The sequence below is a fragment of the Esox lucius genome, chromosome 19 (assembly GCF_011004845.1).
Source record: "Esox lucius isolate fEsoLuc1 chromosome 19, fEsoLuc1.pri, whole genome shotgun sequence".
NCBI classification, from domain to species: domain Eukaryota; kingdom Metazoa; phylum Chordata; class Actinopteri; order Esociformes; family Esocidae; genus Esox; species Esox lucius.
Window position 1 is genome coordinate 33,523,076 of NC_047587.1, and position 26,011 is coordinate 33,549,086.

The window sequence follows — 26,011 nt, forward strand, 5'->3', positions numbered from 1 at the left end:
GTGAAGACAACTAGGAAAACTTGATGTTTCCAGATGTGCAAAGCTGCTAGAGAATTCTTCAAATAAATGGTTAGCTGTAAATTCTGCTAAAGATGCATCTACCAAATATTGACCCGAAGGAGTTAATGCAATACATTTATTTTGTATTTTCAAATAATTTAGAAAACATTTTGATCACATTTTTCACTTTGACATTGTTCTTTTTTTGGTAATTAATAAAAAAAATAACTAAATGAAAGCGATTATCATTTAATGTGTAAATATAAAATAAGGGGGTAAAAACCTTTAAAAGCCACAGTAAATACAGTCTGGTCCGGAAACAACTGGACCCCAGGAGGCTTTTAAGGCAAAGAAGTGGAATATTCTGCAATGGCCAAATAAATCACCTGATCTCAACCCGATCCACCATGCATTGCAATTGCTGAAAACAAAACAAAGCAGAAAGACCCACGAATAATCAACAACTGAAGACAGCTGCAGTAAAAGCCTGGCAAAGCATCACAAAGGAGGAAACCCAACGTTTGGTGATGTTCATGCATTCCAGACATCAAGCAGTCATTGCTGGCAAAATATTTTCAAAAAAGAATAAAAAATAAAAAGGTTTTGTTATAATTGTGTTAATTTGTCCAATAAAATTTGAGCCCCTGAAAAAAGGGGATTGTGTATGAAAATGGTTGCAATTCCTAAAAATGTCATATAATACTTTTGAATTAAAGCTGAAAGTCTTTACTTCAATGGCATCTTAGTTGCTTCATTTCAAATCCATTTTGGTGGCATACAGAGCCACAATTATGAAAATGCTATCAGTGTCCATATATTTCCAGACCTAACTATGTATAAACAAGAACAGAAATTGGGAGGGTGCAGCTTCCCATAAAGATAAGAAACTTGGTATGGTTTAGTCTTAACCATTTGTGTATGTGGTAAAATTATGCAAAGACCAGAAGACCTGTCCAAGGACCTCTAAATAAACATTATTTAATGCCTATTAGTCTGGGAGGGGTTACAAACCCATCTGTTAGCAATTGGAAGAACAAAATTCCAATGTCTGACAGATCTACAAATTGAATACACCTTGCTAAAAACCCAAACTACTAGAACATCTGCTCTGGACAGATTTGGCAAAAACAAAATGTTGCCTTTGATCAGAAGCATTATGGAATAGGGTTGTTTTGCTGCCTCAGGGCCTGGCTAACTTGTTATCATTAATTCAACCATGAATTCCATTTTGTACCAGAGAAATATTGAAAAGAATATGAAACCATGAAATATGAAACAAACCTATTTGGTCTTGACTAAACCCCAGCTAGTGAGATGGACAATCCCAGGTGACATTTCTTGGGTTTAGCCGTGACGCCTGCTTACCGGTGTTCCAGTAACACCTTCCGGAGGCAGCCTAGCTGCTCTCCCAACTCCTTGTGTCAACGACAACGTCCCCAAATAGGTGACAGCGTAGTCGGGATGGGGTTGAGGCAAAATATCCATTAACAGTTTGAACAAGGCTGGGGCCACATGGAGGCCAAAGTGGAGTACAGGACCGTCTTGTTTTTTTCTGACAGGGCAGTGTGCAATTGCCAGTACCACTTAATTAGGTTGAGGCAGGTTGATGTACCTGGCCCTGCCCAGCAACTCCACTAGATTGTCCACCCAGGGCATGGGGAAGCCGTCGAAGTTAGAAACCGCATTAAGCCTATAAAAGTAATTAAAGAACCAAAGATAGCCTTAGGCACCACCAGCACAGGGTTGTACATGGGGCTTTTTGACTATTGCATAATGTCCATAGCCCTCACTTTTTGCTTCCTTCATGCCTCTGGAATGGGCTAAGGTCGCCACAACCCCAGGCTCGGTGCAGACGTGATGCTATATGACATGGGCTCTATGAGAGAACGCTTCAGAACGTTGTCCACCAACTCCCTCAGTTCTTGTCACTGATAAGAATCCAGATCATTCCCCAACATCAACTCCATCTTGGTGGTGGTGACGAGGTTAATGACGTGAACAGATGATTCTTCCCAGTATTTCAGAAGGTTTATATGACATACCTGATCCTCTGAACGTAGCCCTGGCTTCCACCACACTGTATAGCCCATCAGGTGTCAAAAGGTGAACATGCTGAGAACAGCACCAGCACTGGGATGGCCTCCACGCACTCCATGAGATCGACACACCCCTACTCTGCTTGGACTGAGTTCATGGGCTCCCATTCTTCCCATTCCGCCACAACCTTGATGGCATGCAAGTACACTTCCAGACTGTCATAGGGGGTGAGTTTTGGAGGCAGGGGGTTACCAGACTGCTGGGCATGGATAGAACGGAACCACGTTGTCAGGCTCTAAGAAAGTGGCCAGTCCTTGATTGGCCTGATCTATAGAGACGGCCAGCTGATTCGAGAGAGGCCGTCTGGGCTAGCAGGTTCCATATCACCTTGTTACACAGGCAATCAGGCCCTGAAGTAGACAACACAGGGAAGAAGAGTCTCGACATTGTGGACAAACACATGCAACTTGCCTATAAGCTTTGTTGATTAGCATTCTATGCTTCACTATCTATGCCTACATCCTCCACCAGTGTAGAGAGGGGGAGCACAGAACACAGACAAGGAGCTTGGTGTGTTGCGTTTATTAACAGAAATTCCTTAAAAACTTGCTTTGCCTGCGGACCCTCACGTCTAGGGAAAAAGAAATGTTTCAGTCTAATCTCCCTCTTACATAGCCACCAGATTAGACCTTGTCTGGGGAAGATGCGCATGGGTGGCGATAGTCTATCCATGCATGTGTTCTCCACCAGGTGTGGAATGTTCTGGCCATCTCCCTACGTGTGAAACAGAGATATAAAATGGCTGACTCAAAGCCCAAATTTCAATCCTATCGATATGCTGTGAGGGGACTTACAAGAAATCGCTCAATCATGACACAGTTGAAGCCGTACTGCAAAGAGGAGTGGGCAAAAATTGTATCAGACATACAGTGAAGGAAAAAAATATTTGATCCCCTGCTGATTTTGTATGTTTGCACACTCACAAAGAAATGATCGGTCAACAATTTTAATGGTAGGTTAATTTGAACAGTGAGAGACAGAATAACAACAAAAAACCCAGAAAAACACATCAAAAATGTTATAAATTGATATGCTTTTCAATTAGGGTAATAATTATTCGACACCTCTGCAAAATATGACTTAGTACTTGGTGGCAAAACCCTTGTTGGCCACAAGGTTTGCGCACATCTTAGGAGGGATTTTGTCCCACTCCTCTTTGCAGATCTTCTCCAAGCCACTAAGATTTCGAGGCTGACATTTGGCAACTCGAACCTTCAGCTCCCTCCACAGATATTCTATGGGATTAAGGTCTGGAGACTGGCTAGGCCACTCCAGGACCATAATGTGCTTCTTGCGCCACTCCTTTGTTGCCTTAGCCATGTGTTTTGGGTCATTGTCATGCTGGAATTCCCATCCACGACCCATTTTCAATGTCCTGGCTGAGGGAAGGAGGTTCTCACCCAAGATTTGACGGTACATGGCCCCATCCATCGTCCCTTTGATGGGGTGAAGTTGTCCTGTCCCCTTAGCAGAAAAACACCCCCAAAGCATAATGTTTCCACCTCCATGTTTCACAGTGGGGATGGTGTTCTTTGGGTCATAGGCAGCATTCCACCTCCTCCAAACACGGCAAGTTGAGTTGATGCCAAAGAGCTCGATTTTGGTCTCACCTGACCACAACACTTTCACCCAGTTCTCCTCTGAATCATTCAGATGTTCACTGGCAAACTTCAGATGGGCCTGTACATGTGCTTTCTTGAGCAGGGGGACCTTGCGGGTGCTGCAGGATTTCAGTCCTTCATGGCGTAGTGTTTTACCAATTGTTTTCTTGGTGACTATGGTCCCAGCTGCCTTGAAATCATTGACAAAAGCCTCCTGTGTAGTTCCGGGCTGATTCCTCACCGTTCAATGATCATTGCAACTCCACAAGGTGAGATCTTGCATGGAGCCCCAGACAAAGGGAGACCGACAGTTCTTTTGCGTTTCTTCCAATTTCGAATAATCACACCAACTGTTGTCATCTTCACACCAAGCTGCTTGGCCATGGTCTTGTAGACCATACCAGCCTTGTGTAGGTCTCCAATCTTGTCCCTGACATCCTTGGACAGCTCTTTGATCTTGGCCATGGTGGAGAGTTTGGAATCCGATTTATTGCTTCTGTGGACAGGGCTCTTTTATACAGGTAACAAACAGAGATTAGGAGCACTCCCCTTAAGAGTGTGCTCATAAACTCAGCTTGTTACCTGAATAAAAGACACCTGGGAGCCAGAAATCGAGGATCAAATACTAATTTCACTCATTAGAATGCAACATGTGTGTGTTTTTCTGGATTTTTTGGTTGTTATTCTGTCTCTAACTGTTCAAATGAACCTACCATAAAAATTATATACCGATAATTTCTTTGTCAGTGGGCAAACGTAAAAAATCAGCAGGGGATCAAATACTTTTTCCCCCTCACTGTACAACCATTGTTTTGGTTGCTTATGTTATTTAATCGGAAGGGTAGGCATTGGTGACACATTTCAGTGATCAGTATCAAAGCGTTTTATTTATTAAACCGAATTAACACTAAATATTTACAAATGTGAGCTGAATAGTCAGTTGATTTTCTATTTGTTTCAATTCTTTTAATCACGGTGCCTTCACAAATCAGCTTGATGTCAAAAATCTTGCCAGCAAGGGCTTAACACATATAGAAGTATGCAGTACCGAATCTCTTGCAGCGACAGAGGGCGTAAACATAGGATTGAGGGGAAGTGTATAAAAAACAAACAGTGACATACGTATTCAGCAATGCCTTGTGGGCAATGCTAACGAAGAATTGCTACATGTAAAACAACTATTGCAGATGAGCAGAGGACCCTCGTTAGCGCTACATTTCCATAATCTGGTTTTAGAAAGGCAAAGCCTATAAAGAGGGTTTCCCAAAATAGGTATTTAAGGGGCTTGTCCAAATGTACCAACAACATTTGCCAAGCAAAGCTTTGTGTTCCTGTATCTCCAGGGTGCATGGGAAATAATGGCTCTGACAGAGCAAAATGCTGCTGTTATCCTGTTTATGTAAGAGGTGTGCTGGGCCAGTATTTTTCCAGAATGTTGGCTTCTCCATCTTTAATTGTCTCTTTCTCCACCCAATACTTTCTCAGAGCCCATATTTTGTGAGTCATATGACCAGAGGCTAAAATGACAAATGTGCAATAGAGAACAATGTTCTACAACTACCAAAAGCACAGGTGATGAACCTACAGATAGCATTAGAACCAATGTTGCTAGTAGTACTGGCTAGCTAGTGGGAATGGCGAAAAGGAATAGGGATGCAACAGGTGGCCAACTGATTGTAGGCTATAACAGTTTCTTGGTTCTAGTCATTTTTAACTTAAAGAAGAATTTAATTTCAGGTGGTTCTTTTCTTCCTGGAAACATTATGGGTATAGTAGGATAATATGTTGTATATTATGGGTATATTAGTATAACAGGTCATATAACATGGGTGATAGTATAGCATGTAGCTTACTTATTAAGAACAGTAAGTAGCACTTGTATCACCAGGTTCCCACATTAGTTTCATTAAAACAGCAATGGGAGTGGGATCATCATAGGTATTTAGCGAAAAGAGACCTAGCTATTAAGCCTACTCCTATAGTACTGGAGTAGTTCAGTGAAGCCCTAGAACCCATCTCAAGCACCCAAGTGGCTGCAATCTGAGACTGAATGCTTTCCTTAACATCTAGTGTAATATAATGTTTAACACACATCCATATTTTACATTGGAATTTTATTGTCCCCAGCACAAGGTGCACCGGTGTAATTATCATGCTGTCCAGTCAGCTTCTTGATATGCCACACCTCACCTGTCAGGTGAAAGGATTAACTCATGAAAAATAAAGATAATGGAAGAACTGTAGTATATGCAGATGATGATGACTTCAAGAAAATGAATTAACATGTATACAAAGAACCAAGCGGTGAAATAGGGGAACTGCTTGTGAAATGTAGCCTAGTTAAAGGATTATTATATTTTTTTATGTGTGAATGAATATAATAACTCTGTAAAAGATGTTTTTGCCGGACCGCGTAAGTGGAGCCGGCCTAGAAGAGTGAATGTCTCTTGCTGACTGAGTGAGTTCCTAACTGACTGACTGCCCCTTGTTAAATTGCTTAGTGTTTAGAGACGCGGAATACGGAACAACAGATCCGGCCTTCGCCTCTCGTCACTGACAAAACATATTACGCCTCAGGGGCTTCATTACAGAGAAAAGTCCTAACTGCTTGTCCTCTCTTAAGTTACAAAGATAAGATTTTTCTTATCATGCTATTACAGAAGCAGTTCCTAAATTCATGGCTGTGTCCTATCCTATCTCAGATCTCTTAAATTAAGAAATCATAACAACTTTAGACTTGATTTTTCAATCCTCCCGTCCTGCCTGTATTTTTGTTTAGAACATACCCAAGACCAGTTCTACCCTTGAATAGAATCTAATTTAAAACAGCTGTCTCACTTTGCTTGTAACTGGCTATGAAATTCCGAAAAAAAGATGCATACAATTTTAGCCATGATGAAGCTGAGGCTTTAATAGTGTCTGTGGAGGAGAGAAAACCTCACCTTTATGGGAGGTTTTCTTCCTTATTGCCAGCCCACGATTTTAAGTGGCAAGAAGTGGAGGATGCAGTTCAGTTTGCGGAGTTGGGAGGACTGTGGATGCCGTAAAAGAAAGTGGACTACCATCGCCAGCAAAGCAAAGAAGAGGGGCAATTTATTAAAAAAGGAGAAAGGCATGTCAGGCGGAGGCCAGTTTGAGATGAAACCACAGACTGCCCACAAAGAAAGGATCCTTGCCGTGATGGGATCAAAGGTAAGCTAACATGGGCATTCTGATGAAACTGCCAATTAGCTGATGTTAACGGATGTCCGCTGTTGATACATTGCCTGAGGTCATCATAAATATGGTGCAATGCAAGCATGATGTGCAACCACCTCGAATAGTTGTTCCATCACCTGGTAAGTTAGTTTTCACATTAAGCTAATACTGAATATAATCTAGGACTACTCCCACAGTAATAAGAAAAGATTATCTGTATAGCCAAAAAGAAGAGGACTACGCAAGAGCCCCACCTGCGCAGTAAGACTGCCCAACAGGAGCTCATCGACTTGGAAAAAGATAAAGAGCAGCTGATGAAAGAACAACTGGCAATAGAAAAGTAAAGCTTGAAATTGGACATGATGAAATTTGAATTTATGAAGGAACACTGAAGAAGACAGGAAGCCAGAGGGTTTGACAATGTACATTTATTTGAAATGTAGGATAAATAATAATATAATAAAATAATATTCTGTTCTAGACATTGTATTTTATCGGTCAAATGTTCTAGTCTGTATTGCTAGGTATTTATTCTATCTAGTGAAATGTGTTAATATTAAGTAGTTTCTGGTGTTCCTGCCAGGCTGTGCACCATCATTGACTTCCTCCTCATCTTTAACCAGGATAGTGATGTTTTCTGGGTCTGGAACATTTGCTATCCTGCAAATATTGTGCAACACTGCAGTGGCTTTTATGAACTTTACCACCTTCTCTGGGGCATACTGCAGATAGCCACCACTCATATCATGGCATCTCAATCTACTTTCAGGGCATATTTTATCAGAAATTATTTGTGTAGTCTTGGGGGTACAGTATACTGTGTATACCCCTTTCTCTGGGCCATAAACTGATATATTAGCTTACTTACTACTGAAATGTATAGGACACTACACTACACAAGAGGCAGGATGTACACCTCTTCTAAAATGAAGACTAGAAAATAACATTTCAGTAATTTTTTTCAGTATTTGCCTCACCTTCCTTTCCAGATGCCTCACAGCCTTTCCTGCCTGCTACGACACTTCTTATGAGCCACATTATATTTCCTCTCTGCCTCTGTCTGCTCATTAACAATTGGTGTAACCAGATAAAGTTTCAGAGGGTATCCTGAAACCCCTACCCTCACTTAGTATAACACACAATGCATTAGTCTGGCTCTGCAAGTAACGACTCCTGAGTGCATGCAGCCTACGCTGTGTCCTAAGATTGCCATGACGCTATCTAGGTTAAGCAATAATATTTATATTAGGTCATTTCTGTAATGAGGCCTCAGGATTTGTTAAGGACAGACAAAAGCTTGCTCTCGTCTTTTCACTTGATGAAAAAGTCAGTTATACCCATATAGATAGATATCAACTGTATCAATGCCATTCAGGAATGGCTAATTAGCTGTTAAACAGCAAGTGGCAAAAGGGGATTTGTTCAGGTTAGACAAAAACTTTGCTGGCTACCACCTTCAGTAGCTACGTTACTGGAAGCCTAAAATGAAACTGTTAACTGTTATATTGCAACTATTTCTGGTGGATTTTCAAATTGTCTTAAGATTTGTTTAGGATATATAAACATTATGCAGGCTACACAATTCTCTCATCTTTTCACTTGATGAAAAAGTTGGTTACGTCACCTATATTGATACAGTAGTTATTGTATCAATGACATTCACGAATGGCTAATAAGCGGTTAAAACGGCGAGTGGCAAAAGCCATACACATCAAAGATGCTATTTGTGGTGGAGGAAAACTTAATAAGAAACCTTACTCAGTTCAACACAACGGTCAATGGTGTCTAAAGAAATATAAAAACTTGGTGCGATGTTAATGCGTAGTGGCATAGTGGTTAAAGATACAGCCTTTCACGGGGGTGACCCAGGTTCGAATCTCGGCCGGCAGAACTATTGTGGGCCGGCAGAACTAGGCTTGCCTGGTATCTTGTTTCATGCAATGTTAAAAGCTACTATAATTTGACCACATCAGTGCAGTGACCACATCAGTGCATTATGATAATAATAATAATCCATATAAATTACAGCAATTTGTTCAATTATAGGCACGTGTAAAATCATTGTTGAAATATGATAACTGGAAAACTGAAAGGGAGATGGCTGATCATGCTCCTTCGGAAGATTTGGCACAGCTGGATTTAGCTTTTTTTTCTGCATCAAGCAGGACAGTTTTGCATCAGACGGGACAGTTTTGCAGAAAGTATAGATTGACTCAGATGATAGTTTCCGAAAACAATATCTGCACTTTTTCAAATCAAATCTAAAAATGCAAACAAAGACAATATGGTTTCGTTTTGGACAATGGCTCACGGCTCTTCACTCTGACCTGACCCACCTGGACAAACCCAACACCTGTGAGAATGCTATTCTTAGACTTCAGCTCAGCATTCCACACGGTCATCCCCTTTAGACAGGTCAACAAATTACATGACCAAAGGATCAGCCCCTCTCTCTGCAACTGGACTTGGGACTTCCTAACCAACAGACCCCAGTCTGTCAGGTTAGAGAACCTCACCTCCATCACCCTGATTCTGAACACTGGTGTTCCACTAGGCTGTGTGCTGAGCCCTCTCCTGTACTCCCTCTTCAACCTACAACTATGATCCTGTACACAGTTCCACCACCATTGTCAAGTTCGCAGACAACACTACGGTGGTAGGCCTGAACAGTAACAATGACGAGTCAGCCTACAGGGAAGAGGTCAAGGGCCTGGTGGCATGGTGTGCTGACAACAACCTGGCCCTCAACGCAAAGAAAACAAAAGAGCTCATTGTGGATTACAGGAAGTCTAAAGGCTGCAGCCACACCCTAGTTCTCATTGATGGCACTGAGGTAGAGCGTGTGTCCAGCATCAAATTCCTGGGTGTCCACATCTCAGAGAAACTCTCCTGGACGCTCAATACCTCAGCTCTGGTCAAAAAGGTGCAGCAGTGCCTGTACTTTCTGAGGAGGCTGAAGAAAGCCCGCCTGTCCACCAAGATCCTTGTAAACTTCTACCGCCGCCTTTGCCTTCACTGCACATCTACAGGTGCTGGTCATATAATTAGAATATCTTCAAAAAGTTGATTTATGTCAGTAATTCCATTCAAAAAGTGAAACTTGTATAATGTTTACATTAATTTCACATAGACTGACATATTTCAAGCGTTTATTTCTTTTAATTGTGATGATTATAACTGACAACTAATGAAAACCCCAAATTCAGTAACTCAGAAAATTAGAATATTGTGAAAAAGTTCAATATTGACACCTGGTGCCACACTCTAATCAGCTAATTGACACAAAAAACCTGGAAAGGCCTTTAAATGGTCTCTCAGTCTAGTTCTGTAGGTTACACAATCATGGAGAAGACTGCTGACTTGACAGCTGTCCAAAAGACGACCATTGACACCTTGCACAAGGAGGGCAAGACACAAAAGGTCATTGCTAAAGAAGCTGGCTGTTCACAGAGCTCTGTGTCCAAGCACATTAATAGAGAGGCAAAGGGAAGGAAAAGATGTGGTAGAAAAAAGGTGTAAAAGCAATAGGGATTACCACACCCTGGAGAGGATTGTGAAACAAAACCCATTCAAAAATGTGGGGGAGATTCACCAAGAGTGGACTGCAGCTGGAGTCACGGCTTCAAGAACCACCACGCACAGACATATGCAAGACATCTGTCACATTCCTTGTGTAAAGCCACTCCTGAACAAGACACAGCGTCAGAAGCGTCTCGCCTGGGCTAAAGACAAAAAGGACTGGGACTGGACTACTGCTGAGTTATATTCTCTGATGAAAGTACATTTTGCATTTCCTTTGGAAATCAAGGTCCCAGAGTCTGGAGGAAGAGAGGAGAGGCACAGAATCCACAGTCAGTGATGGTTTGGGGTGCCATGTCATCTGCTGGTGTTGGTCCACTGTGTTTTCTGAGGTCCAAGGTCAACGCAGCCGTCTACCAGGAAGTTTTAAAGCACATCATGCTTCCTGTTGCTGACCAACTTTATGGAGATGCAGATTTCATTTTCCAACAGGACTGGGCACCTGCACACAGTTCCAAAGCTACCAGTACCTCATTTAAGGACCCTGGTATCCCTTTTCTTAATTGGCCAGCAAACCTCGCCTGACCTTAACCCTATAGAAAATCTATGGGGTATTGTGAAGAGGAAGATGCGATACGCCAGACCCAACAATGCAGAAGAGCTGAAAGCCACTATCAGAGCAACCTGGGCTCTCATAACACCTGAGCAGTGCCACAGACTGATCGACTCCAAGCCACGCTGCATTGCAGCAGTAATTCAGGCAAAAGGAGCCCCAACTAAGTATTGAGTGCTGTACATGCTCATACTTTTCATGTTCATACTTTTCAGTTGGCCAACATTTCTAAAAATTATTTTTTTGTATTGGTCTTAAGTAATATTCTAATTTTCTGAGATACTGAATTTGGGATTTTCATTAGTTGTCAGTTATAATCATCACAATTAAAAGAAATAAACATTTGAAATATATCAGTCTGTATATAATGAATGAATATAATATACAAGTTTCAATTTTTGAATGGAATTACGGAAATAAATCAACTTTTTGATGATATTCTAATTTTATGACCAGCACCTGTACACATTCTACTGGTAATATACATATACTTAATACATTTTCTGCCCTCCTCTATTTGCACTTCTGGTTAGATGCTAACTGCATTTCATTGTACAGTACCGTTCAATGGCAATAAAGTTGAATCTAATCTAATCACATTTACAAGACCTTGCTGATTAGTTTAGCATAGGACAATGCGCCAACCATTGATGCCTAGTTTTGAAGTTTGACGCCAACAGGTATCTGTTTGCATGATTGTGTTCCTACCAACAATCTAAGGAATAGAGAGCACATAGATCGCTGTCAAAGCACCATCCCAAGTTCAACTGTATGTGAATAGAGCAGACTTTCACTTGCAGTTGATGTGATTTAACTATAGGCCAACATCACTATACGGTGGCAAGTTCTCCAAAAGAAAAATCAATTAATTAACAGTTTGTAAATACTGTATACTTAGTTTTTAGAAATGCTAAAGAAAATGGTATTGTCCCAATTGTTGTTGGGAACAGACTTGAGTCAGAATTGTTTGGCGAACTTTAGATAAAACACTGCATTACATGATACTCAATACATTTATTATTCATGAACATTACACTGCATCCTCATTTGTTATTTATGTTTTAAGGGGAAAACATTTGAGGTGTTGAAAAAGTCTTAGTAGCTGCTGGTTGTGTTTCAAACTGGGGAAACCAACGTTTAAGGCCTTGCATTACACGCTAATGGCCATTACAATATAGGGAACTGTACTTGGGGCAACATTTTATTGCTGTAAACACACTGCAATGAAAGCAGTACGCTTTCTATTAAGGAGCACATAGAGAAAAATAACATAGGCAAACCAAGAACTAAAGACTTCCATAATCAGTCAAAGACATTCAATTAAGATGTTATTCAAAAAATAACAACAAAAACAACAAAAAGGCTCAACCCTCTTAAAAAAAATCTATGGCCCATAAAAACAAGTGCTGCTTCTTCATATCTTCCACAAATCATTGTTTAATGACATATTTATTTATTTATTTATTTATATGTATATGTCTGTCCATAGGAGTTGACTGCAGTTAGACTGCAGTTTTTCTGCATCCAAAATATCCCAGTTGGCTGTAGTTACTATGCGTTCCAAACTAGAACATCTTTAATAGTGGACCCAAAGGAAGACTTGGTAGCAGCTAGATAAAACTGTAATGAAAGAATGCTGCACACCTTCGCCCTGGGGGGAAATACCAAGGTCTTACATGTGATCCACAGCATGCATTTTCCACTTCAAAAAGGGAGGTGTACAGTACAATTCCATAGGCAAGAGAATGACTAGGCTAACCTCACAGTTGCTGAGGCTTATAAATATTCTCACTCTTCTACAGGGCACTTCAGCACAAAATTGCAGCCTCTGGAGCGTATCAGAGATGAAAATACATGTGGTGAATTAATTGCCTAGTGATGCAGGGAAAATTGAACAACAAAAAAACAAAAAAGTAGACAAAGAAAAAGACAGGAAAATATAAGACTCTAATTAATTCCAATACAGGGACTCTTTGCACAGCGAAAATTCATTACATCATTAACATTCCCAAAGACTTGAACGATAACTCTTAAAGATTCATGCTGCGATTCTACTGGCTGCCTTTCCAACGGTTAGATTCATTTTGGATTCTGAAGTAATGGCACTGGGCAATTTAGCCAAACAAATCAGTTAGGCAGGTCTCAATGACATTGAACAGATTAAAGTCAACCAGGACAAAATTGGTATGTCAATTTCAAATGCAATGCTATAGGTTCAAACAATATACATGACTTCCCTACTGTAGATGTTATGAGGTGACTTGCTCACTCATTCCGTACCATCCCTGGAATAAGCAATGAATATCCCATTTTGCGCAATATTCTTTCCTAAGTATCGGGTCAGTTTAATTTAAAAAAATTGTAATTCAGTCATTAAGCACAATCAATACACAATGGTGCATTTGATTGCATTAAAAACATTAAATTTTATTTGTGGTTATAGAAAGCCTATTAAGTGCCTAGTTTAACCCTTTACAGATGGTTAGAATTATTTTAGGCTGGCCAAAAATTTCCCATAATAAAAACAATATATTTAATATTTTATTAAGAAGGGCTAAAGCCGAAAAAATTTACTTTTGAATAAAATTGCAAAAGTGTAATTTCTTTCCTGCTTAGTGTTTCCTCTATTTTTTTCCAGCAGTGGGGTGGCGGGTGCGTGCCAACATCATCTACACAAAAGGCTGAATGTGTTAAAGGCGACAAAATATGTTTTATGTATTGCAAATGGTAATATTTCTTTTTTATTCCTCCATCAAACTGTAGGTTTGGATGTGAATTTAGGAATTACAGCTTTTTAACATGCTGCCCCTTCTTTTTCAAGGGACCAAAAGTAATTGGATAATTGACTCAAAAGCTGATTCATGGACAGGTGTGGGCTATTCCTTCGTTATTTCTTCATCGATTGATTCCAGGTGCGGCATTTGCATTTGGAAGCTATTGCTGTGACCCCACAACATGCGGCCAAAGGAGTTCTCAATCCAAGTGAAACAGGCCAACCTTAGGCTGCAAAGAAAATCCATCAGAGATAGCAGAAACATTAGGAGTTGACATTGACAATGAATGACTTCAGGCACAATGCAATGAGTTTGACATATCTGGTGGACATCAGGCGGAATGTCCACCAGATACGGCAAACTCGTTGCGTTGCGCCGGAAGTCATTCATTGTCAATTAAGCAATCCGAAAAGGTACGGTTCCAATACGATGTTGCATTGAGGTGCGTTTGGTGTAACGCATGCGTTCAATATTTTCAACTTGCGCATGGTTTTACTGTTGTGATGGTACGACGGAGGTTCAAGTTCCCAATGAAAGGAGTACATGGCAACAAGTGGCACATAGCATGACCATAGCCAACTAATGAAAAAATGTCATGTTTATTATTTAAAATGTTGTATTGTTTACAATGTAAAATCTAAATTGTTCAAGCTAAATTTGATAATCTGCTAAATAAAATAATTCAAGTGGCTACAGTAGCCTACTTAACCAACTCAAAAACGAATTAGGTAGATATCGGACTATTGTCGTTAGCTAGCATTGTATCAAACTACTGTACAATGCGAACCCTTTCTGCTCTAACTTAGCTACTGTAAATAACCAGCACCAGTTTTCCACAATTATAGTAGGCTCTCATTCAACTGCACAGATATAACTGTAGTAACAATCCTGCTTCAGGCAGCATTTTTGGAGTTGATGTCCCAGTAGCAATATGCACTTTAGTTTGGTCTATAGAGCAGTAATATAACTACTACGACATTTTTATTCTATAGGCCTATAAGATAAATGATCATATCAAAATGGAAACTTACTGTAAAGGTCTGACTAGTACCTTAGCACATTAAATAAAAATACCCAATTAAAATTTGAGTAGACAAATACAACAAGGTTTATATTTGTATCTATGCAGGTTAAGTTCGATTAAGATTTGCTTTCGTTGACACCTTTGTGAACCTCAGCTTGAGTGACCTTGAAGGAGACGGGAAGGGGTCGGGTTAACCGCATTTGACTCTGCCCACATTGAGCACGGCTGCGAACTGCACACTGAAGTCAGGGGATTCTCACAGGTACTACAAAGGCATAGGCAGAAACCCCGGGGAAGACAGGGGGGACATGACCCCCACATCCTGGGGAAAACTATGATGTGCCCCCCCCCCCCCCCCCCCCCCCCCCCCCCCCCCCCCCCCCCCCCCCTAAATATAAAATGTGAACATAACTATGTAATTCCAACAATAGTAATAAGACGCAATTAAATAACTTATTAACCAATTATAGACACTTAATAGTGTGATTAAGTTTTTTTTTTAATTAGACCCCCTGCCCTTTCCATCACAGTGGTTTGATCCACTGCTCCCCAAGCCCTCAGCAGTGGCACATTGTGCAAGTACAGTACATGTGTGGGAATCTGGCATTCTGTCGTTGGTGGTTGACTTTCAGTAAACAAAGGATATGTTAGACATTTCTTTACTTCTACTACTCAATACAATAAAAAAATTATATCTAACAGTCACCAGCCTTCCTTTCCTCTGCACTGTGGGGGGAGAGCAATGTAACCAGATGATGATGCACTTGTGCTAAGTCAACCCTGCTCTCCCTGAGTGAAAGAGTTGCATGCATAGTGAAAGTCCAAAAACTATTTCAAGCATGTTGGGAAAATGATGAGAAAATCAAGAGAGAAAATTGTGGAAGCAAGAGAAAATCAAATTGAAGCTATGGTTCCAGATGCAATGTGACTCGTAAATATTGTTAAAGCAAGAGAACCTGATACACTGTGTTTCTTTAAAATGTTCTTGAGTTTGCTAGCAAGCAACAGTAACATCAACCAGCTTTTTCAGCTGTTTGAATTTGAGTCAATGAGAGAAGCTTGCAGTGCAGTGTATGTAGTGTTCCTTAGCTGGCAAGGTGGCAGTGTTCGTGTTTACCGTCTGAAAGGTACCGTCTCAGTGCATGTAGCTAACGTGGGCTAATCCAGTAAATTAGTTTTATGTTGGCAGGGTTCACACACAACAGCTGAATTTGCAGAGCTACAGTAGCAAGCAAACCTAAGGTGCAAACTAAAACATTATTACAGCACTATTTTTGGTGTCCCCCTCAAAAATTGTGCTTCAGAACATTTTATGTAATTGCCCCCTCCAAACAGATGTTCGTCCCTGTACACAGGGCCAAATTGTGTTGTCTCAACTAACTCTGAATGAGGTTTTCAACTCAAAATGTCCCTCAACATCTCAATGGCCACTTTGATTTGCCCCTTTACAGCGTTGTTGATAACGAAGGCTTCAGACAACTGCTTAATGAGTGTAAGCCACACTATACAATCCACAGATGTGAAGCAAAAAGTCACAGAAGCAATCTCTTTTGCAAATAGAGTTGCCATTACATGTGATGCCGGGACATCGAGAGCAACCCAGTCATATGTAAAGGTTACATGCCACCATATTTCTCCAGAATGGTATATGGTCTCAGACCATTTGCTACTGGACAATGCCCAGTTGTGCCACGGCGCTCATGTCCAAACAACAAACTTGGCAGTTACAAGGGACATTAAAAACGCAGTATTCGGGATATGTGAGTGATTTCGGGATTCTGTGCATGGCCTCAGCACTAGAGCCACACTTTAAAGCGTTGCCCTTTTTGGAAAAAGAGAAAAGACCGGACACCTACACTACCGTGGCGACAGAGGCAGTGCAGAGTCCTCAGGTTAGGGAAAACTGACCTAATAAGAACCTATGTTTAGTTCACTTATGTTTTCACCTGTAAAAGAAAACTACCTTTTCACTTGACCTTGGTACAGCAGGTATAACGTAATTATATAACTATACAATTGTGACTCATCTTGTGTGTATTTATGAATGTTATGTGGGCTGGGTTATACAAGTACAATTCAATGTTCTGATTTCAGAAGAACCAGAACTACATACCAGAACAAGAAAAGGCTGAAACTGGTTCTTACCCATCCTAACCAAGCAAGAAAAGAAATGACTACCTGTGCTCTAGCAGATTTATTAGGAGGGACATTTTCTAATCCCAAAAGACAGGACTCACCTATGTCACTACATGATCAGGCAGTGGATGAAATCAAGAAATACAAAGAGGCAGACCCATTGGCTCTCTGTTGGTGGAGGGAGCACCATGCTGCTTTCCCCTTACTGTCTAACTTAGCTAGAAATGTGCTCTGCATCCCAGGTGTCGCCGCAGAGAGGGTGTTCTCCACTGCTGGAGACATAGTCACAGCTCAGAGAAGTGTTCTGAAACCTGAGCATATTGATCAACTGTTGTTTCTATATACATACACACATACACACACACACACACACACACACACACACACAGACACACACAGACACACACAGACACACACAGACACACACAGACACACACAGACACACAGACACACAGTCACACAGACACACAGACACACAGACACACAGTCACACAGTCACACAGTCACACAGTCACACAGACACACAGACACACAGACACAAGAACTGATATGTCGGGTGGACATTCTTACAGCAAATAGAAGCGCACTTAAAGAGAAACCAGAATATAATTGTTGCATCAAAAAACTAAAAGCATAAGAGACAACAGAAAAGGCCATTAAGTTTAAAAATGTGAGAATATTTATTTGCATTTATAACTCTGGGATTAGTAAACAGAATATTTGATTTTACTTTTAAGATCTTTGTGGGACTGAATTGGCCCACAGTGATCTTTTAACGTCAGGACCAGAAACAAATAACTTTGTTCTGAAACTCGTTAGACAATTCTTGTTCTGAGAAATAAAGACTATTCCATGTGAGAAATTGCCAAGAAATTTCATTTTGCTATATTTCCTAATCAAACTCATTTCATGTATGCTCTCATGGAAAACAAGGAAACTTCTAAGTGACCCCAAACTTTAGCAGTACTGTACATTGTTTGAGGTTTTCAGAGAATTGTGGGTATGCACCTAAACGAAAACTGAAAATATCTCATGGTCTCTTGTGAACAATCCAACTACACGCACATGAATTTAAGTGATTGAGTTTGACCAATGTTTTTGCTGACAGCATAACAAAACATTTACAATAATTAAACTGATGGAATACTTGTTTTGCTCCAAATTGTACCACATAATATGACCCATTTTGCAAATGTACTCAATTGCTCTTTAAACGCTGGTCATAGTAGCCACTGCAAAAAAAAGGGGGGGGCATCTCATATCTATATACCCAAGTCAAACCACGTGAGGATAATAGAAACGAGCACTGCAAAGACAGCTAAATTGTGAGCTGTCACTAGCTAATACGATTACACAGTAATTTCACATAGTAAAATGTACTGTACAATACTAGTTATACCTTACATTAATGTAGCTAACTAGATCAAATAATTTACTGTAACTAGCTAGATAACGAAATGCGTCTACAATGTTGAACAATCGAATTTGACATATTTACATTTGAAGTAATCGCTAGATTGCAAACCACATTCCGATCGTAAGAAGAGCATCTGACTGGTTCGTGATGTACTAAAGTCAGCTTTTTCAACAAGTCACCTTCTGTTAACTGTACCCAACGTCATGTAGTTGGTCAGCTTCCGTATTAGTAAATACAACGTCAGGGAAACAAACAAAAATAGTTAACTGAATTACAGTAAAATGACACCAACGTATGTTCGATTCGGATGTAAATTATGATGAAACAATGTCAACGTTAAAGTTAGCTTGTGCAGTAAACTTACTTTGAGTTTCCTGAGTTACATGCAGGCAGCACAGAACGATTCTCAGATTTCCCCCGCTTGTTTTGAAACAACCAACAGTACTTTTCTTCTTAAGATTTGTACCGGCGGATCGCAAACTTCAAGGTGTATATACTGCCACCTACTGAACTGGAGTGTGCGGCCGGTAACGGTCTCATACTTCCATCATAATGCATATACCTAATACCACTTTTCTAATAAAATGAAAAGTAAATCCCATCAAACCTTACTATTCCAAACCCTTCGCGTACGCTCTCTTACCCTAACAAACACATTTTCAACATCAACAATCTTTACAAATAACAAAACAAATACATTGGTAAATGTTCTCTGAAGGTTACAAAATTGTGGACATTGTGTAAATGTTCTCTGAAGGTTACAATGATGGGAATGTTCTTGGAACATTTTCTGATTTTCTAATGGTTCTCTAAATGTTCCAAAATAATAATAATGAGGTATTCTTAATTAAGTATTTTTATTCTCATCCCTACTCACAAACTGAGCATACTAGTCAACCATCTATTGTGCATGCATGCCATGCAGGGCATTCTTCTTTTATTTATTTTTAATTCTCTTCTCCGGTAATGGTGGTTGGCAAACAATCTTTTAAAACTGCATGCATCCACTTACTGTATGGCAGTGGTTTTCTCTTTGCCAGCCATCTCACAATTTTGTTGAACTAGCTCACCGGAACAAAGCAGCCAAGGGCTTGATAATTATTTGACAACTTGGATAAAAGAACAACATAGCAAATGGATTCCTTAAACATCCCCTTGCAGATCTTCTGATGTGAACCCTTGAAGTCCTGCCAGAGCCACTAGGATGTACCATAAAAAACCTTGAGCAAATGCTCAAAATATCCGGTTCTCTTGCTTTAACAATATTTATGAGTCACATTGCATCTGGAACCATAGCTTCAATTAAATTTTCTCTTGCTTCTACAATTGTCTCTCTTGATTTTCTCATCACTTGGATTGGCTCAAATTATCCCAACATTTGTTTTAACTTTCTAAAAACCTTAAACAAATTGTGCAAATATGAATGCCTTTGCAGAAAATAATATTGTCCACAGGTGGATCTAGATGTAGTAAATCAAGACAAAATCAAAAAGAAAATATAATTATTCTCCTTCCTTTTTTCTATCACTTTACCCTGTTTTTTACCCAATCTTTGTGATATTGAATTCTTGAGGCCCAGCCTCATTGCTAAACCTACCAAAAGACTTGGGACAGTCAGTGTTGAGATATATGTTTTCCAAATCACTCCCAATGCTGTTCTGTCTGCATGTGCAACCAGGAAGTCTAAACCATAACCCTTAAACTCTGGGGGGAATGTACTCTCCACTCTTACTCTTCATTCTTAATTATATTGAAATTAAATAACAATGTCTGTCTAAGATTTGTCTATGCTCATAAATTGCTTGAAATAGTTTTTGGACTTTCACTATGCATGCAACTCTTTCACTCAGGGAGAGCAGGGTTGACTTAGCACAAGTGCATCATCATCTGGTTACATTGCTCTCCCCCCACAAACACATTTTTATAGAACTATGTGAAATACTGATTATAAATGTGAAAAACAAATGTTCTGTTACAGCAAAAACACAGAATTGATTTCATTGTGGTACATGCTGTATACATTTTAAGTGATAAATGTCAGTCACAGGGTTTAAAGTTTAGCTTTTCTAACATGTCCTCCAAAGACAGCACATGGGCTTACTGCACAATCCAATAAGCTGTCTTTGCAGATGTTAGAAAATATCAACTTTAAAGTTCACTACATTTTACATAATAGATAACAATATAATACAAAATATGATAATAGTTGTGTATTCAGATTGGGAAAAGCTAGCATGTGCTAATCTTTTATTGTCCAGCGGAAAGGGGAGAAGTATTCCACAGAGCTGGGAGACAGGATGGAGGTTGGTCTAAATGCCTCTGGTGGAGGCAAAGGAAAGTGATGGCCCCTCTCTCATACCAAACAATGTTGTTGTTCAACAGACCAACTTTGGAATTTTAACCAGCCTAGGAGATAGCATCATAATCCTTCAAAGCTATGCTGCTTTTCTTCCAAACCAAGTTGCTGAACCCTACTGAACACAGAACTGAACAGGGGTATCGTCCATGTTTGAGCTGTAAATGACTTTATCTTCACAATTTCCTGAAGAACAGGGCTAGGTGCACAGGTGGAGCATGACTGCAACATTTCTGCAAGGGGTCTTTTCTTTTCAGCCTTGAAATCAAGCATATTACGGCACTCCACTAGGGGTGTGGTGGCATCTTGGGAGCTGTTTAACAGTGGTAGATTATTTGTCCTGGGGCCAGCTGGGTGTAACCCCACACATTTGTAAAGTTCAATTGCCTTGTCCTGGCACACAATGTGCTGTCAGCTAGGACAAGAGAAGATGAATATATAGCCTGCATATTCAGCCTTGTCTTAGTGCAAGTCAGTTTACCTTGAGTAGACTTCCATCAGCCATCTTTTTCAGTGTCCGATAGGTTGGCTTGGGCATTATTGAATGTCAATTGTAGCAAGTAAAGAAACAACTGGTACAAGTAGAACACATTATGTTTTGAACTCATGTTCCCTTTTCTCTCTTGAGTGGCATCCTATACAGTGGATATAAAAAGTCTACACCCCCCCCGTTAAAATGCCAGGTTTTTATAATGTAAACTAATGAGACAAAGATAAATCATGTCAGAACTTTTTTCACTTTTAATATGACCTATAATGTGTACAATTCAATTGAAAAACAAACTGACTTCTTCAAGGGGGAAAAATGAAAAATAAAAACCTTACAATAACCTGGTTGCATAAGTGTGCACACCCCTCTCATAACTGGGGATGTGGCTGTGTTCAGAATTAACCAATCACATTCAAACTCATGTTAAATACAAGTCATTACACACCTGCCATCATTAAAAGTGACTCTGATTAATCACAAATAAAGTTCAGCTGTTCTAATAGGATTTTCCTGACATTTTCTTAGTTGTATCTCAGAGCAAAAGCCATGGTCCGCAGAGAGCTTCCAAAGCATCAGAGGGATCTCATTGTTGAAAGATATCAGTCAGTCAAAAGAATTTCAAAAGCATTAGATATACCATGAAACACAATGAAGACAGTCATCATCAAGTGGAGAAAATATGGCACAACAGAGACATTACCAAGAACTGGACGTCCCTCAAATATTAATGAAAAACGAGAAGAAAACTGGTCAGGGAGGCTTCCAAGAGGCCTACAGCAACATTAAAGGAACTGCAGGAATTTCTGACAAGTACTGGTTGTGTGCTACATGTGACAACAATCTCCCGTATTCTTCATATGAATGGGATATGGGGTAGGGTGGCAAGACAGAAGCCTTTTCTTACAAAGAAAAACATCCAAGCCCTGCTGAAGTTTGCAAAAACAAACATCAATTCAACCAAAAGCACGTGGGAAAATGTGTTATGGTCTGATGAAACCAAGGTGGAACTTTTTGGCCATAATTCCAAAAGGTATGTTTGGCGCAAAAACAACACTGCACATCACCCAAAGAACACCATACCAACAGTGAAGCATGGTGGTGGCAGGATCATGCCTTGGGGCTGTTTTTCTTCAGCTGGAACCAGGGCCTTAGTCAGGTTGGGGGGAATTATGAACAGTTCCAAATACCAGGCAATTTTGGCACAGAACCTTCAGGTGTCCGTTAGAAAGCTGAAAATGAAAAGGAAGTTAACCTTTCAGCACGACAACGACCCAATGCACACATCCAAATCCACAAAAGCATGGCTTCACCAGAAGAAGATTTCGTTTTGGAATGGCCCAGCCAGAGCCCCGACCTGAATCCAATTGAACATCTGTGGGGTGATCTGAAGAGGGCTGTGCACAGGAGTCCTCGCAATCTGACAGATTTGGGGCGCTTTTGCAAAGAAGAGTGGGCAAATATTGCCATGTCAAGATGTGCCATGCTAATAGACTCCTACCCAAAAAGACTGAGTGCTGTAATAAAATCAAAGATGCTTCAATAAAATATTAGTTTAAGGGTTTGCACACTTATGCAATTAGGTTATTGTACGTTTAATTTTTTAATGTTTTTCAAAGATTTCAGTTAGTTTTTCAACTGAATTATTCACATTATACATTAAAGGTGAAAAAAGTTTTGACATGATTTATCGTTGTCTCATTCTTTTACATCACAAGAACCTGTCATTTTAACAGGGGTATGTAGACTTTTTATATCCACTGTATAGCCATCCAATTACCCCTCTTCTCTTGCAGGTATGATTGGGTGGGGCTAGCTTCCCTAGAGCGGCCCTGATCATTCTAGACCCACCAGGTATGCTTCTTACAAGTTCTGATTTGATCCAGAATGTTCAGGATCGCTCCCCTTGCGGTGCTGAATCCCAGGGAGCTAAAACAACTTGAACAATGACCTCTGGACAGTTGAATCAAAGGTGAAGTTGTTTGACCACAATGCCAGACACCATATTGCCTTTGAAAAGAAGAACCTCACATCAACTGTAAAGCATGGAGGCAGTGGCATTATGGTTTGGGGCTGCTTTGCTGTCTCAAGCCCTAGCCAACTAACCATCATTCTGTTAACCATAAATTCCATATTGTATCAGAGGATTCTTGAGGAGAATGTGATTCCACCTATAAAAAGCTAGACTAAACATGGATTTTGCAAAAGGACAATAATCCAAATCTCATGAACTAAAACAGAATGGATCAAAAAGAAGAAATTAAAGGTTATGGAGTGGAGTGCAGATCTCAATCCTATAAAAATACTGTTGGGGGACTTGAGGCAGGCCATGCATGCAAGAAAGCCTTTAAAAATTAAACAGTACTGTAAAGAAGAGTGGGCAAGACTTCCTCAGTCGATTTAAGAGACTGATAGACAGTTATAAAAACTGGTATATACAGTTATTTCAGCCAGTGGGGAAAACACCCGGTGTGGAAACTAGGGGTGTATTTCATTTTCCACACTATGAAAGTGCATGTCTGTTGAGGTTTGATGAATACATGATTGTATAATGAAATTATACTCTTTCAGTGTAATTTGTTAAATTGGGTTGCATTTATCATAGTGTTGAAATGTAGATTAATATCCATATTTACCAATATGCAAAAAAAACTTTCCAAAGTCTGTCTTTCCTCATTCATAAAATGGCTAATTCAGTTGTAATATTTTTTAGCATTTTTCCACAAAGGCTCTTTGTGGGTATAATACTGGATATTTCACAAAGCATTAACTTTACAAGAGAGGGTCACACAGATTTGTGTTTGGGCATGAAGGCTCTTACAAGATATCTAGTTCAACCCTAATGTACAGTATGTTACAAGGGAGAGACTCTTGTTCAAAGAGAAATAAAACGGAAAGAGTGGGCTTCCTGATCAAACATACAAATCAGATCTAGTGCACCATCAATATCATTCATCTCTCCAGCTATGTACGTCCTTTGCATTTACTACCAGTGCCCCCCCAGAGATAAGCCAATTATTAACAGATTCCACTCCAATATCTCTAATATTCTGCTTTGTAGACCACCAAAAAGCAAATAAGCCAGTACCATAACATTTTTTTTACCATACCATTTACAACAAACATAATAATTAACATAATGCTTAGGAATTTACAAGTGTACTGGGATAAGTGTAAACAACCTTTCTGCTCTGGAAAGTAACCTTAAGTAGAATGTAAGTCAAATGTTGGTAGAGAATGTCCCCAGAGAATATCACGTCAGTTTAATTGAAAATTATGAATTTAATTTTGTCGTTCGATGTTTGTGCAGTACACACATTTGTAGAATGGGCCTACATAACTGAAAAATCATTAGGTTTAGCTTATGGTAAATCTGTAGTTTTTAATGGTAGGCCTATATTCTTTTACAGCTGTAAAATACTTTGTGTCTTGTGGCAGTTTGCTAACTGTTATCTGCTGTACCGTGATTGGAAGAAACAGAGTCAGTCAGTGCGGTAGCCTATAGTAGACCAGTCATTGTGAAACTGACAGGCACAGCGAGAGCTCAGCCGCTGAGGCCATGCTGTGTAACCTGCCACCCAAAGGAATGTCTGGCCATTGGAAGTGACATGAGATTGACTCTGCGGTTGATACCTCCAATGAGGTCCTTTAGTGAGGAGGCATTTGTCCACATAAATGTGTCTTGCAGCATCAATGAAAACGGGGGAATAAACAGCCAATTGCAAATTAATTTTAAATCCCTGAATATTGAATACCAAAAAACAGGGGTAAACAATTGATTGCACTTCTATCTTATCCAACACATTAAATGTTAATTAGCACCAACCATTATGTGGTTTCAACCATATTATATTATGATTGTAAAGCTTCTGAGCTTTACAACCAGATTAGTGCCTGTTTAATTAAATAGAAAAATGTCAAACAATCACAAAGTCTGTGATTGAAACGGTAATTCTTTATTTATATGCTTTATTTCCCACACCCTCTGTATTAGTAGGATGCTCATTACTCAGCTCTAATGAGTTTTCCAATTGTCTTGGGGCCACGGTAATTTGCCGTGAATGAGACATCGCAAACAAACCTTAAGTGTATTTATTATGTTTCTGCCTTGTGTACTATATACTCTTATTGACCATGATACACCAGACCACACAACAGGCACAGTACATTGGTATGAGTACTGCTGGAATCAAAAAACAGGTGCAATTTCCAACTTCATCCAGTGGAGGATTGGGGATATATAAGCTGTTAATTTTTTTATCTTGGTGTTAGATGTTTTCTCATTCTTAAAGAGGTATATGGACCAAGAGAAACCATTCTTTATTCTATTTTCTTTTAACAGCTTTCACAAACTTAACTTAATTAACGTAATTCTACATAAACCAGGGCATAAATGTAATCCATATAATGGTCCTTTGGAGGAAGGATTGTTGGCATATTTGTATCTGAAATCATAAATGAGAAATGTCAAATTTAGTATGTCAACAATCTTAACTTCAAATGAACATCATATGGAATCAATTCTGTTTAAGATGTCCGAGTCATGTTTTAAACAGTCCTTGTTTCATATAGAATCACTCGATAATAGCTCCACACTAGAAAAAGCATGATATTTTGGGACATTATGGTCCAAAATAGTTTAAGACCTATCAAGCACACAAATATTGTTTCATAATTAATCAGCAGTGAACCATAATTTCACAGCATTCTCTGTGGACAGCTTGCATGTTACATTTGTAGAATGGTTGAGGGATGTGGCTTGATATTATTGCCCAGGTCAAGTCAGTAG

General features: G+C 39.7%; 1 protein-coding gene across 4 annotated transcripts in view; it reads right to left on the bottom strand.

Moving 5' to 3' along the window:
• pot1 (protection of telomeres 1 homolog) overlaps nt 1–18,818 on the bottom strand; it is a 62,737-nt gene extending 43,919 nt beyond the window's left edge. For all 4 annotated transcript variants that reach the window (XM_010864424.5, XM_010864426.5, XM_010864425.5 and 1 more), the window contains exon 1: nt 18,744–18,818. The gene's annotated coding sequence lies outside the window, so the exon portion shown is untranslated. The remainder of the gene's footprint in view (nt 1–18,743) is intronic.
• Between the last annotated feature and the right edge of the window lie 7,193 nt (nt 18,819–26,011).